Below are 17,606 nucleotides of genomic sequence, written 5' to 3' on the forward strand. Positions count from 1 at the left end.
CTGTAGCCCTCTCTCTCCTTCTCTCACTATTTCTGTCTCGCTCTTTCTCTGTCCCACTCTCTCTCTCGCTCCCTATCACTTTTTTCTACTTCCCTCTCCACCTGTCTTCTTGCCTCTTTCTCTATCGTTCCCCTCTCTCTTCGTTGTTTCTCTCACTGTCCCCCTCTCTTTCCTTATCTGTACCCATCTCTCTCTCCATGTATCTTTCTCCCCTCTCTCTCTCTCTCTCTCTCTCTCTCTCTCTCTCTCTCGTTTACCTCTCTCCCTTCTCTATCTGCCCCTCTTTCCCTTTTTCCTCGCCCCTCTCACACACTCTCTCATTCCCCTCTCTCCCGTCTTACCGCCGGCCTTCCTCGAGTGAACTCGGAGTGAACCTGCTCGTGTTATTTATATATTTTATGTCTTTTTCTTCAACTGATTTTTTTTTTTCAGGGAATTTTTATTCAGTGGAGCTCTGCGTTGTTCTGCAGCCCCTGCCATGATAGGTGATGTGCACAAGGTTACCTTTTGAACCTCTCCATCATTAGAACTCCTGACTAGTTTCAAAGGTTTCCTGTGCATGGACAGGGATTTGAAATCTTTATTAGTGCAGAGTGAGACAGAATAATGAAGCTGAACGTTATTTTCTCCAGCTCTGCACACACACTGTCTATTACAGCTACATTAATTGGTACCTGTATGGCAGCAGATCATTGGTTATTATACAGTCGGGTAAAAAACTTTGGGCACCTCTGGTCAAATTACATGTGGTGTTGTTGTTCACATTGAGGACCCATCTTCTTCTGAGGACACATTTTTGCAGATTTTAATGCTCATGTATTGTTTATATGTTAAATTTACATATTGGGAAAGGTAACACACAGGTTACAGCACATTTCCCAATATGTGAAAATCAGCAAATGATTGAAAGTGTGCAGACTAATAACATGTTTGTCATAACACAAGTTGATTTCCTGGGCAGGGATTTATTAACGAACACCTATTTGGTTATATAAAATTTGGCATACAGCTGTATCATCAGCTATGCATTTAGGCCCAGTTTACACCCCATAGTAAATTTAGATATGAAGTGGACAGCAGTATGTTCAAATGTAAACAAAGTCTTGTGTGTCTCAGACCCTGTTTACACCTGGTCACTTCATTTGTGTTTAGTATCAGGATTATATCTGATATCAAATAAATTTACATTTACATTTACGGCATTTAGCAGACGCTCCTATCCAGAGCGACTTACAAGGTAACTCGTATTACAGAGGTGGGCCAATGTAGTGTTAGGAGTCTTGCCCAAGGACTCTTATTGTTGTAGCGCAGCACAGTCACCCAGACTGGGAATCGAACCCCAGTCTCCCACGTGGTGTGGTAGCTCAGTGGCAGGTAGTGGTGTTATCTGTTGCGCCACACCAACCACCATCTAATAAATTTTTTGAACTTTCTTGCTGTGTGACACAAAAAGAAAATCACAATATTTTCCATAACATATATCAAGTATAAGTAGATTATATCTGCACAATATCATAATATAGTATTATTATCATATTGGTTCACTCCAATTTTGGATACACAGAGGTTAATGGGAATTTCCCCACTGCGGGACTAATAAAGGACTATCTTATCTTATCTTATCTTATCTTAATATTAATATCATGACCTGTTAATCACTGACTCCTGATGAAACCTAGTGAAAAACCCTGCAATGATAACTAACTACTTGCAGTGTAATGAGTGGATTTCAACACCGCAATCGGATTTCAGTCTGACTAACCGGAGGTGTATTTGACTACGCAGTGTAAACTCATGTGGTGTAAAATCTTATCAGGATACAGCCCAGATACTAGTCATATTAAGTGACATGGTGTAAATGGGGTCTCAGAGACGCATTGAGACTGTTTACACCTTGCATTAACATGCATTGCATGTCCGGAGAGAATCTAGATATACCTTGTGTGCGCTGGTTGTCCTTTTCCTGCTCTACTTGTGGTAGGTACTGACCACTGCATATTAGAAAGAAAAAATGTTTTGGAGATGTTCTGGCCCAGTCGTCTAGCCATCACAATTTGTCTCAGATTCTTATGCTTGCTCATTTTTCTTTGTACACATTACCTTCAAGACCTGACTGTTCACAGGCTGCCCAACATATCCTCCTCTTGACAGATGCCACTGTAGATGAAGCTAACCGGTGTTTTATTGCTTCACCTAGTACTAATGTAATGGCTGATCAGTATGTGTTTTACCCTCTCCTATAAAGCTCCATTTTCATAGATATAAGGTCTTCTTACAATGATGTATTAGTAGTGGTAGTGGGTAAGTGTCCAACAGCAGTAGTTCATTGTGAAATAGTAGCTTACAGCAGCCGTATATCCACCATGCTTCTCAGCCTGTTCCTCCCGAACTCTGCATACCTGATAATGAGCTCTCTGAAGGATGGCATAGCGTGAAGGAGAAGGAGATTACTCTTCCCGCCAAAGATATCCACCAGAAGTGTTACCTCAGAGCTTTGTTTGTTGGTTTAGCATTCATGCTAACGAGCGCTCTCACCATCCCACAGCCAGATAATATGATGTGTAAGTACTTATTTGTTTGTGGTAAAGAAATGCGGGTATCCTCATGTGTTTGAAAGATCTCACCGGGTATCTGGAATACTGTACATCACAACGGGAAGTGATGATGCTATCCAAGCAGTGAATTAAACTGACATGAATTCTGGGTGGAGCACAGCAGGCCTTACACAAGCCCACCCCCTCAATGCTTATCACTCTAAATGAGCATCCCGCACTCCCCCCATTGTAATGAAAATGCCATTGCTAACATCTTTACATATTACATTCACTCAAAAACACGCTGTGAAACTCCATCTAGCACCGCTGTGGTGATAAGCCTCTACGCAAGGAAGTCTCAGCACAATAGCACTTTTTTTTTTTCCCTTTCTTTCTTTTTGCCCGGAGCACAAACCCCACAAGTACAGAAAGACTACAAAGTTTCTTCTCTGGAAATTTATTTATTTATTTATGACTTTAAGCAGCCCGTTTAAAAGAAAAAGCCAAAACACGGGAGTATTGAGCTTTCATGTGACGGGTTCTGCATATCTCCCGCATTTCCGAGACTTGAAGCTGCGCGGATTTCTTTAGGCAATTTGTTTCAGGTAACAGGAACTTTCAAGTGCAGCAAAGACTACCTAGGGAGCTATTAGAAAAAAAGAGAGCAGGGTGCTGAGATGTTGAAAAAAAATGTTGATGGATCCCACAGAAGGAGCACATTATGTATCACAAAGACATTGGAAATACACTTCCGCACACTGTAGAGAAAAGGTTAAGGTAAAATATATGTATATCTTCAGAAATGCTCATTAATGAGTGAGACCAGAGTCCGGTGCAGTTACTCTGGCTATCTGGCTAAATCTTTAATTTAAGACTCAGATTGCTGTGTAATACTCTTAAAGGGTTCTATATAAAATCATATGTCTATTACCTGTTAACATTATTCGATTTTTTTAATACTATATAAGAACCTTCTACAGATGTGTCCCCATAGTTAGATTCTGTTATTGTTATTATTGTTAATAGTATACTATGTATATACACTGTGTGTGTGTGTGTGTGTGTGTATTTATAGCAAGGGTTCAGCAACTCATCTACTTAGTCAACTAAAATTGCAACCAGATTAGCAGAGTTCTGTTAGTGTGAGGTGTGGGAGTCTCATTTGGACAAGAGTGTAAAAAGAAGAAATCACCAAGTCAAGCCTCCACTATTAACGTTTAGAAATACAGTGATATGTAAAAGCATTCTCTGCAGTAATGTTGTCCGTGTGAAACAAAGCATGAGAAAGGTAACAAACAGAGTTGTGAAAGTAAAAGTCACTGATAGCTTGGTAATTTATTGGTAATCAAATGTTTGCTTCAATAATCAACAAATTATTTATATATTATTATATAGTATTTATATACTATTTTATATGACTATGAAAATAGTTGTTTATAGCAGCCCCAAAACACTTTGTCTGTGTGTGTTTGTGTGTGTATACCATAACCAATAACTTCTACATGGACTTAAATAGTCAGCGCAAGGTATTTTTAAATGTGTATACGTTTTATTCTGTAATAAAATTAGAATCATGTTATACACTTATATAAAGGTGGTTGGCTGTTGTGTCCATGCAGTACATTACTTAACAGCTGACCATTACATCTTTGTGTAGCAAAAATATAAAAGCACACACAAAAAGACACCACAGTAACCCACTTAACCATTCAAACAGGTCTTCAAATTGTCAGGGTTAAATATATAACCATTCTATAACTTTACCAAAGAACCCTTGACGAACCCCTCTGAGTAGTACTGTGGTATCATTTCACTTTTAATTGTTCTTGTTTTGCCTTGTTTGAAACCATGTTCTCCCTTTTCTCCTCTTTTCAGCTGGGATGTTCTCATAAAAGAAAAAGTAGCAGCATAGGCCTAAGGTAAAAAACTTCTATGTAGGCCATGGAATCCATGGAGGAAGAGCCGGGGCAGAAGGGGGAACATTTAGCCTTGTGCACTGAAATGTCATGCTAATGGAGTGCAGAATGCTCTGGTGGTAGCAGGCTAGCACTGGCAGCGCTGCTTGACCTGTAAGGCACATAGGAGTAATTAGGACATTCGCAGCCTAAGGAAGTGTCGTCTCTGCGGCTTTGACTCACACGGGTCCCGTTGCGTGCAGATAGGTTAGCATAACTTTCATCTTTTATTTCCTGATAAGAGCGGAACATTAGCCTACACTCTGGCACTTCTGGTGACGGGTGTTTGTGGGATTTGCTCTGTTTACTGTGGGAGAATAAGGAAACTAAAGTCATACATACTGGATCTCAGCGATTGTGTTAAAGGCCTCCTTCTGTTGCACTAATGAAGGATGCCGGATGAGGTAGAAGATAGGCAGAAGAAGAGACATTTCAAATAACGTCCAGGAAAACAGAGGAAAAAAGCTGGCGAAATTAAATCGATGTGATAAAATGAACATATTCCTGCTATGTGCTCCTAACCTATATTTGCCATCATGCTCCCGATTCAGTTTGACAGCTAAACTAGCCTCAAGAGCAGCTAAATAAGTTCCTCATATTTGGGGTGTGTGTTCTCATATGCAGTTGGAAATGCAGCAATGTGTGCTCTTCAGCATGGTGAAAATAGTTTTAGAGGTCACACACCACCTCTAGCAACCTCGCAGACCTATATGTCTGCTGGTGCCACTGAAATGACTGAGGACTTTGTATGACCCCCTTTTTGCATATCTGTCATAGGCAATTTGCAGCTCTAACAGTGTCCTGGGCAATGCAAGGCAGAGAACGGAAAAAAAGCCAATCTACAAAGATGTCAAGGACATGCTTTGAAATAAGACAGGTGCACTCCCCCCTCCCTCTTTTTCATTTTGTTTCATCAATATCTAGAACTGTTTTAGTAAAACTGGGTACACACCAAGAGCAAGCTCCAGTTTTTGCTGTGAAATCGCTTCTGCATATAGAGTTGTAGGGAACTTGTGTTATTGGGTGCAGAGTTGCTTGGAGGGTTGTGAAGAGGTCAGATCGGGTTTAAAGAAGTAGCAGTATCTTGAGCAGTAAGGATGTTAAGAATGTGGTGTGTTGTCTGGGCTGCCACAAAAAAAAAAAGGGCCATTATTTTTTGGCCCGCATACCTTTGTGCCAGTTGCAATCCGTCAAGTATAAACTTTGCTTAACTTTTTGTTCCCAGGAAGCCCAAGTAAAGTTCAGTAGGCCAAAAAAGTCAATATACTTTGACCAGTCTTTATTTATTAATTAATTAATTTAATTTTTTTAATCAATTTTTCAAAGTTTACACCATTTTCTACCCAATTTGGAAGGCCAATTACCTAATCCCCATTCATGTAAACTCCTAGTGCGCTCGGAGGAAAGCTTGGCTCACTAGCTCCGATACAACAGATACCTGTGCATACCAACATCACACTGGGAGTGATGTGGGGAGGAAGTACCATCAACCCACCTTTAAGACAGCAAGGTCAGTTGTGCTCACTCAGACTCCGGCTGAAGCGGCAGTGGTGTAAACGGCTGGAAACGGTGTAAAAAGTTCAGACAAATGTTTCTTTCCTCTGACAGAATTTCTTCTTTGTCGTGTCTAAATAGCAGTGGTCGTGCCTCACCTGAACTTTTGGCCACACTGCCCGCGCAAATTCCTGTCACAGAACAATGGACACAGTGAACGCAGGGTGCGGATTGTGACATGATTCTTAGGGAACCCAACGTGGTTCTTTTATGGCATTGTTTCAGAGAGCCCTGTTTGCCACCTTAAACCATTGAATAGAACAAGAGTGTAATAGTTCCTGGGGCACTATTCCCTGAACCCCAGCCAAGTCCGCTGCCCTCTCCATCCGACCTAAAAGCAATCCACTCGACGCACGGCATCATCCGGCGTGACAGGTGAATAAATCTCTGCCTGTCAGTTGGATGGAGCCGCGAACGCTGAGCGGCGCGATAGTGACAGCTCTCAATACAAGCCTCCATGGCGGCGCGTTTCTTTAATCTCTGGGGGCAGACGTCGTTCCAGAGCTCACAGACACTGAAATCCCGCCGTCAGCAGAAACGCGGGTGTGATATTTAGCAGACGGCCCCACCCGCACCCACCGTTCCCCCATCCGCGCACCTAGCCGCCGCCAATTATTAGCGCGGCCCACTTCGCTTTGATCTCAGAGGATGATCGTATGCAAAAACCATCTGAAAAGGAGACCAGTTGCTGAAGCGTTTGGGCAAGAAGAGTGGTTTTGATTTGTCTCCTTTTAGGACCGCTCCCCTTTCATTCATTCTGTCTTTTAAAATAAATGAATTTTTCAGAATTCCACCTTAGATGAGGCAAAAAAAAAAAAAACCTGAGAAACTTTTTGAAGATTTGCCCAAGCACTTCAGACGCAATAAGGAAAAGAGGAAGGAGAAAGAAAAGAAGCTCATCGCTAAAGAGCCATTTCATCAAATCCCACCTGTGCGTATGAAGTAAAATGTCTTCATTAGGGTCTTCGCTTCCAGAGAAAATATCAGGCCTTGTACAATGCCGAAGGTCCGCTCGTGACCTTTCTTTGGTTTTAATCATTGCAACTCTTGACAGCTTAATAAGTTGAAGGTGCTGGAACGCGGCCTAACTTAATAAGGCCCCACAGCCCAAGCCTTGGCCACCTATGATTGCTCCCATAAGTCTTTGCACATCTGGTGCCATGTCCTTGGGAGAGAAATATTTTCCATAACTTTCCTTATGCTCCGAAGACCTACCGCCAGCCCTGGCTTTATTGGTATTCGAATGATACAGTGCACTTTGTGGCACCGTGGCAGGACCCATCCGCCTAGTGTCACACATTTATTACACCGAGCCTCGGCCGCGCGCAGGCTGCAGCATTGCCTCTGCGCTGTATTGTGCTCATTAAATATTACAATAATTTATAGGCATACTTTGTAAATCATGCAGTCGTAATTTATCTTGACGAGGTGTATTGTTATATAGGATATATGCACTCCATATTTTTTGGTTTATTACTCCTATAGATGAATTACTCACCATTTATGATGCACCTAAGCTGTGTAATGCCATAAGCAGTAAAGGCATGGTTTTATGGATGCACCGTGGCTGTCCAGATATACAAGCTTTCAGAGCCGCAAGACCAGTGAGGAGAACCTGGTATTCAAAGTAGGCATGTGCCGCAATATTGCGCTGCAGATTCCAATATGAATCCCCGCTTACATTTTTATTGGTTTGGTTTTTAGTCAGTGTAATCAAATCAGCAAGTCTGACGTTACTGTGTTCGCACTGTGTCCTAATGGCAGGAGAGCATGTGAATGTAGCATGGCTTGACATTGCAATCTACAGGTCTGTCAGCTACTAGCTTGGTACTTTAACTACATACTAGGAGTGTGTCTTCAGCGTATCTTCAGTTTATCAATCTAATCCATGTTTGAGGTCAGGATGTTTTAGCCACACTCTGCAATGGACTGGCACTCTGTCCAGGGGGTATTCCTGCCCTGCATCTGTGATTCCAGGGAGGCTTCGGACCCACCGCGACCCTGCGCAGGAAAAGCAAGATACGCATTTTACAGCATGTTTTAATGTAATATCCGTGTCGTACAGCAGAAAGCAACAACAAAAAAGGTTTGTTTTACAACTAGAAACTTTACAACACAATAAAAAAAAGGCGGGAGAGGGACCATGCTCTGAACTCTCCCCTCCTTCCCTCAGCTTACTCCTTTCTGGAAGTCCATACTAGCAAACTGCAAGGTGGAGCATCAGTACAATGCAGCTCAATGAGTCAAAAATAGAAATGGGGCATTCATCAAAAACAGGGCAGTTGTAATAAAATAAATAAATAAATAAAATTAAATAAAATTAAATAAAAAGGAGGGGGTGGAAGAAATGAAGACAGCTTTGTTGATTATAATGAGAGCATTTCATTGGGGCAAGGTGTAATGCTGCTTTCAGGTGGTGTCAGTTTTATCAGAAAAACGAGTTTCCCACCAGGATGCACCACATGAACACCCTCTGAAGCCGAACACTAAAGCTGTGTGTTGTGCTAATCCAGCGTTTCTCAAACCAGTTCTCAGCCTCAACCCCTCCTGCTCCATCCTATCTTACAACACTCCCGAACCAAATAAGGAACACTTTTGCAGGTGTGTTGGTAGCGGGATAGAGCAAAACCGTGGCCTGACTGGGGGCCCTGCGGACCAGTTTGAGAATGACTGTGCTGTGTCTGCAAGACTGGCAACCTCGAACTTCTGGGGCTGGAGCAGAACCCCAACTGTACTTAACATGACTAGAACTAGCCCCAGAGACATTCTGGCTGGCTGGGAGATGGGAGAAGACTTTTTCTTTTGATTTTTGTATGCTCTGGTTTAGACACTGCCCTCTAGTGTACATGTTGACTTTATTTTCTGTTACATTGCGAGAGCTGTTTGGAGTTTCTCGCAAAATGAAAAGCATGCATGGCAGATGACAGCAAAACCGTTGCTGTGCTAGTGGTGAGTGCTTTCTGCTATGGCTGAAAGGAAGGAGTCACCAGAGCTTATACATGCTGCAGCAGAAGCTTAAGGTGAATACACACATACATACACATAGCTATATATGTTGCACACATGGTGGAGAAATATAGCTATAGGTTCATTTCTAACTCATTCCGCACACACTTCCGTTCAGCTCGGCTCTCGTTGGGGGACAGCCTTTCAGACATGAGGGCAAAGTCACATTTCTCGCGAAAGAATCTCCATCCACCACACACACACTATTACACATGTATCATGTGAACGATTCTCACTCGGACTCTGGGAGAAGACTAAATAGTATAGACACCACACACTACAGGATAATCTGGGAGGGTCATAGTTTACAATCACCCTGATGTCAACAGACTTTCTGCAATTGTTGGGAAGAGCAAATTGGTTTCAAAATCGGCCCGATTATCCTGTAGTGTGGGCCAGGCAAAAGGGGAGCAAGACTATACAAAGCGAGACTGAACAAAGGGTTACTTTTACATAAGGCCAGACTAGAAACAAGACTAGAAGTATAGGTCACTCATTATACACAGGTAAGTGGCCTGGCAATAGAGCAGACAATGTGAAGAGCAAGTACACAAGTACAGACTGGACTAGGAAGGAAAACAAAGGTGAAAAAAGATCTAAGATTGGAGAATGATTGAAGGATACATTCTACACTACATTGATCCGCATAATAATGTAAAAAAAAAAAAGCTTCAGTATCTGAAAAGGAAAATGCTAAATAATCTTATAAAAGCTCTCAAATGTTGAAAGCATAAAAATTGATTTGTTTATGAAGACGGATGTAAACTCATTATGGACTGGAACTCCAAGAATCCACCGGCACCTATTGTCTTTTATGATAAATCGCCAGCTTATACATGATTTATCAAACATGCATTCAAAGCTAACTCTCAGCAGCCCTCTAAGCCATCTGATATGACATGCACACTAACCTCTCAATCCTGTCTCAACCTCCCATGTTTAACCACAGGTGAGGCCTGAGCTAGATCGATAGCTCCCTGCTTGTTTTGCCAGCACTTTGCGTGTGACATAATTGGATTGACACTGACAGAGAAACAATGGCAGGCTTCTCTCTTTTTTTTCTTTCTTTTTTTTTTTTTTGAAAGCGTACAATGGTCTGGCAGGCAACGCTGGGCTGACACCTGACCCTGTATTTAGAGATGGAGGCCCCAATGCACAGGAGGATTTCACTGACCACAGCCTCGATTTTCTGTCATCCATTGCTGGAGAGCGCTGTTTCTTGGCAGACAATTCCTTCCGTGGAGAGAAAGAGAGAGAGAGAGAGAGACAGGGTAAAGCAGGAGCGGTGGAGGGGAAAAAAATGCAGGCCTGGAAGGAGGATCATCATTTTCCCCCTCATTTCCTCTGTGTGGTGGGCCTGAAGTGTGGGGCTTCACACCTGAGAGAAAGAGGAAGGGAGAAACATTGCAGACTTAGAAAAGCATAGTCAGTTTTTTTTTTATTATTTTTTTTATTATTTTTTAATCATGGCCATAAATATGTAATGTTTACATCCTTAAATTAGGGCATGGATTCTCTTTAAAGGGTCCATAGCAAACACAATACCCTTTTTTATTCAATGAAAGATTTATTAAAGATGTAATATTATAACGTTAGAGTTGAATGACACACTGGCCACTCACAACACAGTGCTATTAGCTTCACAGTTTGCTCTGTGTTATTCAGCCTGGTCTGCTTTCTGTATGTGGCACAATACAAGGCAGCCTATTAAAAGGCATACACTTTATGGACAAAAGTATTGGGACAACTGCTCATTCATTATTTCTTGTGAAATCAAGGATATAAAAACATGTTGTTGCCGTAACTGTCTCTATGGTCCAGGGAAGGCTTTCTACTAGATTTAGAATTATTGCTGTGAAGATTTGATTGCATGCAGGGACAAGAGTGTTAGAGTCCTCCCGACGTCATCCACAACTCATCCCAAAAGTATTGGATGGAGCACCACCATTATTCAGCTCAATGCTAGGGGGGGTTATACCTCTCTAGGCCACACCTGGCTTTAGGTGTGGTGCCAATAGGCTCATGTTTATCTGCTCCAGTGAGCCCTATTCTATTGGGAGTACTTCTCTTTAGGGACTAGACAAGCTGTGTGTGTGTGCATTTGCTGACACATCTGTGTCAGCAATGTGTGCAACTTTGAGTAGCTGAATGCATTCATGAAAAGGGGTGTCCACAAATATTTAGACATAATGTTTCCAGGTTAAAGGTATGGGTACAAAAACAACCTCTTTTAATCGTGTGGATAAAAACTGGATGAAAATTGGTAACGTAGGCATGAATTCTACATAAATTCGTACACATGGCTTTCAGTGGCAAAAACAGAAAATCTGATGAGCTCCATCACTTCAATTACAACAGACTTACCGTATACTTGAATTGTGTTAGATTGGTTCAAGCAATAAAGAGCTGATGGTTATTTTAAAAGCATGTATAATGGTATGGAGATAGCACAAAGCTAGTTAGTGCTTTGTTTGCACCGTGCCGAGGACATCTTCAATAGCGGAACCCTGAGGCCTATTTCTCTCTCGCTTTCTGATCTTCATACATATCTGACCTCAAATAGAAACGACCGTGTGATTGGGCCTTCACCAGGGACACAGCCGCGCTTCCTTTTAGCTCCGCTTCACTATTTGATCTCACCAGGGGCCTCGGACCCCCTTTTTTTCCAGGATTCTGCAGGAGATGCTTTAATAAAGACTTTTATTTGGCTCATACCTCTGTCCCTGACATCTTTATATATGGCTCCTGCCCTCACTGATTGGCTGCTTTTTAGGTTGTAGATGTGAAGTGTGTGGGAGATGCAGAGGGGGTAGTCTTTCTCTTTTTAAAAAAAAAAAAAAAATCTCCCTGCTCGCTTAAATCCGCCCCTTTTCACACCGACGGAGGAAATTTAAATGTAAATTGCCTTTTTAGATTTTCATGTAAAGCAACTGTATCCTCCTTTTGTGGCCGCAGACAGACAATGTGTGCACTCGCAGGTTCATATTACAGCGAGGGGATCTGAGGGAGAGGGTCGAGGGGGTCCCAGGGTACTGCACGTATTGTGAGCTGCGATGTCATTTTATTACTTTGCTACTGGAAGAATATTTGGGCATTCCTTTTAGAGATTTAGGCCTTAGAAGTTGCAGTTATCAGAGGCAGTAACAGCAGCACAGTGTAATTAGATGCTAATTATTTCACTCCCAGCTCATTAAAGGGCAGATATTACAATTTCAATGAATACCATATTTGTGTTTGCATCTTAAGAAACAATATTTTATTATTTGAATCTGAAGAAAAATTATTAGGTGTACTCTCAATACATCCTTTACTTTTTGCCATATTTTTGCCATTACTTGACATTAAAGACAGAGTGTAAATATTCACGGTGTGAATTAAATATGCAATTACATCATTGCATTTGAACAATATAGAAAACAGTAATAGGATTTATAACTGAAAGGGTTATATGAACCTTTTTACAGTTTCCACTGTATTAGTACTAGTACACTAATAAACTTTACGGAATATTAAAATATAATTTATGCACCAGTTATGCATCAGTTTTTCTGATGAAAAAAAAAACATATCATCGCTGTCAGGCAATAACCTTGTATCTTCATTTTTGCTGATTTTGACTTTTTGCTATATGTGAATCTGAATGAATGTCATGATGAATGCACCAATAGAAATGCTCCAGAATTACCTTTTTACATTGATCATACATCTATTAAAAGTTAACCCTTTTAATAGCCTATGGTTAGTGTATGGGCCGAAAGTGTTATGACACTTAACTTCTGTTACCAAAAAATAGCCCCACCAATTTTTACAGACGTCCCTGTAGTTACTGAGTGAAAAGTCTTAGTGTGTGATAAGCCTTTATGTGTTAAGGGGTTAAGAAGGTTTTTTTCTTCTCCTGTAAAGTTATAGCCATTATAGGCCACGACTAGACCTAATCTATGTCAGGGAAGGGACCCATGCGGTTTGTATGTAGGGAATGCAATTTCTTTGCTAAAAAACATCAACAAAAAAAACTGCAAAGGAAAATGGTTCAATTATGCTTCCTAATTGAAGGCACTGAAGATGTACCCCTGAGGGTACCATCCCAGTAACAGTTTGGGGGACCTTTTTTTTTTCTGAGAGTGCAGCATAAAACCGTCAAACCCCCCCCCCTCCCTATTTATCAAATCCGAGATCTATTCAAACACTGACATGTAAAGGCCAGCTTCTAGCTTTATGTCCATTAAAAATTCCCCAAATTCCTTTCTCACTTTCATTTGAATTCCTCTGTCTTCTTTCGGGATAAAAACACATTTGCTCATTAGAAACATTCCTCCTTTTTTTTCATTCCTTCTTTCTCCTCTGTCCGCACCAGAACCCCCCCCCCCCCTCGTCTTTCTGTGCCGAGGCGCAAATTAAAACTGTGAGGCGGCGGTTGAAAAGGCCAGACGCAGGTCTCTGCCTCTGGGGCTTTTTACATCACCGCTGACAGAGAGCCCCGTGAACCATGGGAAATGCTTCATCGGTCGCGACGCATTATGCGCTGGAGTGAAAGCCACATTAAACTTTTCACTTACGCAGTCAATGCCTCACTTTTATTGTCCGGCCCTCACTTGCTGACATGTCCCCCGCACACCGGCCTGCTGGAGGACTTAACAAGAGCAGTGTTTCCTTCAATTCGGGTCATTTCTGTGACTCGCAGACAGTGAAAACAAATCGCACTGGATAGCTGGTGCCACAGAGCTTGGAGTTTGTTTAGGTTAATAAAAAGAAGCTATATAAATTGTGAGGGAATGTGTTCAGGCTGTAAATACATCTGTGTTGCCACATGTTGTACGAACACGGTGTAATGAGGGAGGCGTTGACAAGATGATTAATACAATTTAAGTATTGTCAACATTGTCAACATTCACTACATATTTTGATGACATGAGAAAACCATACTACACCCCGTGTGAAACATGAGTCCTGCTGTACTGCAAGATGCTTTACTTACCTACTTACCTGGTTGCTTTCGATATGGCAGAGCTGCTCATTTATTGTCCACTGTTGGCATCCCTTACCTTCTCTATTAGAATCCCTTCTCCGTCTCATCTGGACTTAGCATTGCTGGCTTCCATCCTCTTCCCGCCTGCATTTAAAGAGGATTGCATGTCCATGCATACAGTCTAACTTCCACTCTTCTTCGGCCTGTCTGAATTCACAATGTTCCCGCCCGGTTGCTAAAATTCCCTATTTTATCCATATTCCTCTGTACCTCCGTATTGGATGGTGCTTAGGAGAGTGGCTATGGCAGTCTCAGGGTTTAGGATTGATTCATTTGGATTTGGCCGTGGAACTGATGGGCTTATGGCTTTGGAGAGCCTGTGTGCGCATGGATCGGTGTTGCCATAAGGATGACGCTCATGGTCAGAACCATAAGCCATTACTGGAGCATGTAGGACAAGGATTTCCATCAGGATTAGTCCTGGGCGGTGCTGCTGGTGGTTCAGCCATCTTCTGTGCACACATGCCAATCAGATAACATCAACAACATCTCTCAGGAGGCCACAATTAAGTATTTGGCATGTTTCTTATAGCAATATTTATACATAGAGATATCTATAGACCAAAGGTGTCTAATGCTCATTGTTACTTTAGTTATTGAGATAGTAGTCTTTGCGAAACTGGAATTGCAGACCAACTTGTACCTCTTTCACTGTACAAAGAAAATCCTGACCACCTCATATAAGCAATTCATTAAAAGCTTAGTCTAGACTTCTGAGTCTACACCTCTGTTTTAATATGCGGCCTATTACTGTGTGTAGTTAGATTCATAAAGCTTTCATTTATTTGATTGTGGTTTGGATGTGCATGTAAAATCCGCAGCTGTAAATGTCCCTCACACTAATGCACTGGGCCGACTGTGAGCATGGTAAAAACTTTACAGTTCTGCAATGCTGGAGAAGCGGAGTATTGACAGTGTCTACTAGAAGCCCACTGTAAACATTCATTCCAGTCCCAGGGTCTTTGGTTTGGCCTGAGCTTGCCCTTAGCCAAGGAGGATAGCTGACGCGGTCAGCCAGGCTAAACCGCCCTTGATCACACCATCGAGGAGCTTGTTATGAAACCCACAATGGCCATTATATTTGGTATCAATCTAAATTTCTCTCAGCCTGGAGAGGAGAATCTGTGGGCTGGGGTCAGCCAAAGGACAAGAGGAGAGAAAGAGGGGAAGTTGGAGAGGGAGATTAGGAGGAAAATAAATGTAACACAGACAAGAGCTGTATTAATAGGATTATCGGCTCACAGATTTCAATATATCATCTGCGCAAATGGGCGAGAGAGAGTAAATCTGAGAAGACAAAAGAGGAGAAGGAGGGGGAATAATGTTAATGGTTATTTATTGTGAATGTTGGGCATTTGTGGCGATTGTGAAAATAGAAATTAAATCATAGGCTTTGTACGATGGGAAAATTTGGGATCCTGCATTAAAAACAAAAAGATATTGGTGAAAATGCATTTACGTGTGACAGGGCAGTGTTATACATGTCTTAATGACTCTGAGAACAGTACATAAGAAGGTATTAATACTTTTCATTTACAGTACTCTGAAAAAGTCTCAGACACCTCAGCCAACTGTTTTGTCTCAGCAGTAAGCAGTAAATAAAACTTCAGAACAAATCCAAACAAGCATTAATAGCAGTAACAAATAACAAGACCAAAAACTTTTTGGTTTTAACATAGTTAGATACCGTGATAGGTAGATACAGTGAAAGAACTTTGGCTGGGGTCCAGGTTTCTCCTTAATGTCTAAAATCATTACATATACTTTCTCAGAGAGATATTTGGAAATCAAATGACTTATTTTTTTAAATGTATTGTTTTGTTTTAATTCATGTTTATTATTAATGCTATTCTAATATTAGTGTTTAGTACCTAGTAAATAAATTGTCAGTGGAAAAAAAAAAACTGAAGAAAAAAAACTCAATCTAAAAGATTTTGGAGGATTTCCATTGACCACAAACATACATACCAATACCAGATTTACATATACGTGAAAAACGGCAAAACAGGAGATATAGTGACCAATATATTACTATAGTTTTTCATTCCCTATTAACACAGCATATTTCAGTTCCATAATAATATTAAATAATATAATAATAATATATTTCACGTTCATAACAATACTGTATGTTCTGGTTCTGTAATAATACTGTTTATTTCACTTTCATAACAATACTGTATACTTCTGTTCTGTAATAATACTGTATATTTCACTTTCATAACAATGCTTTATATTCCAGTTTCGTAACAATACCATAACAATAATTACATGGTACAGGGTACTTGTATAGCCTGTATAACTGAGTATATGATGTTTATAATGAGAACTAATAGTGTTAAAATGAGAACTAATAGTGTTTTACTAATGATTGCACAGCATTTAGAAGTTTGTACCACACACAGCCAGTTAATGCTCGTGGAACCTACTGCTAGGCTACTCAAAATAATTGACCAGTACTTTGTAGTTTAAACCACATGTTTACCCAGCTGATACATAGAACGTATGGTACTGTAAAAGCAAGTAGTATCGTCATCCTAACAGTGTAGCATTGGCTTTTTGAGCATTTAAAGTCCTCAAAACATCATCGTTGGATAATCTTTTCGAAGGTTTCTTCTAATGGAAGTAAGAAATGGTTGGTCTGGAGGTGCAAAGTACACCTGCAATGCTGGTAAACACATGAATTACATCATCTCGGTAAATAGCTCTAACAATAATCACAATTACCCTCTGCATAAGGGGAGTCATTCTGTTTTTATTGCATATTCAGCATGCTGCCTTAGAAATGCACTCTTTGATGACACCACTGGAAAAGTAGTCTTCCCCAGGAGAAAGACGATAAAAGATACTGTCACCTTTATTAGACGCAGCAGCCTCTGCTTGTCACAAAACACAGCAGTTAACCTCCTTAATACACATTAGCCCAACCTGTGTAAATCTTGTTTCTATTACTTCTATCATGCTTTATGGCTGCAATATTGCCCTCCGAAAAAAGAAAGAGAATGAAGAGAGCTGTTTCGCACCAATATGTGTTTGCTTCATTAAACCGGCATGCTTTCATGGTTCATGGGACAGAGGTCATTAAATCATGACGGAGTGGATCCACAAAATAATCAAAAGCTTTCCTCTTCCCCGTTTCAATTATTTCTCGTTTTGTTTTACAAGCAAATCTTCCCGCTTCTCCTGCTATGTGCAGTAGTTGCGTGGGATCAGCCAGGTGCCTTTGACTGCACTTTGCTGAGCACATGGCATGCTATAAATTACCAGGGCCTGGAATCCCAAGGTATTGTAAAAGCGTCCCTTTGGTGAGGTCTGCAAGAAGGCGGCGGAAAAACACACAAACATTTAAATCAATCTGTTGTAACGTGGGTTTGTTTCGTGGGAGAATGCTCCTGTAAGGGAAGAAGGGAGGAGCACAAGCTGTTAGCGTCAAAGAGGCCTATTGTCTTGCAGTTTGCTGCCCTGCTGGTGGCTTCGGCTCAATCGAGTGGTCAGTCATTGAGGAATTCGAACCTGGCATTCATTTTAGAA

The 17,606-nt window shown here is 41.2% G+C and overlaps 1 long non-coding RNA gene across 1 annotated transcript in view; it reads right to left on the reverse strand.

The window, feature by feature from the left end:
* Positions 1-14,135: 14,135 nt before the first annotated feature.
* The window catches only part of LOC140542171 (uncharacterized), a 72,439-nt gene continuing 68,968 nt past the window's right edge, over positions 14,136-17,606 (reverse strand). The window contains exon 3 of the long non-coding RNA XR_011977978.1: positions 14,136-14,159. This is a non-coding gene — a long non-coding RNA (uncharacterized lncRNA). The remainder of the gene's footprint in view (positions 14,160-17,606) is intronic.

Source organism: Salminus brasiliensis, chromosome 20, assembly GCF_030463535.1.
Source record: "Salminus brasiliensis chromosome 20, fSalBra1.hap2, whole genome shotgun sequence".
NCBI classification, from domain to species: Eukaryota; Metazoa; Chordata; class Actinopteri; order Characiformes; family Bryconidae; genus Salminus; species Salminus brasiliensis.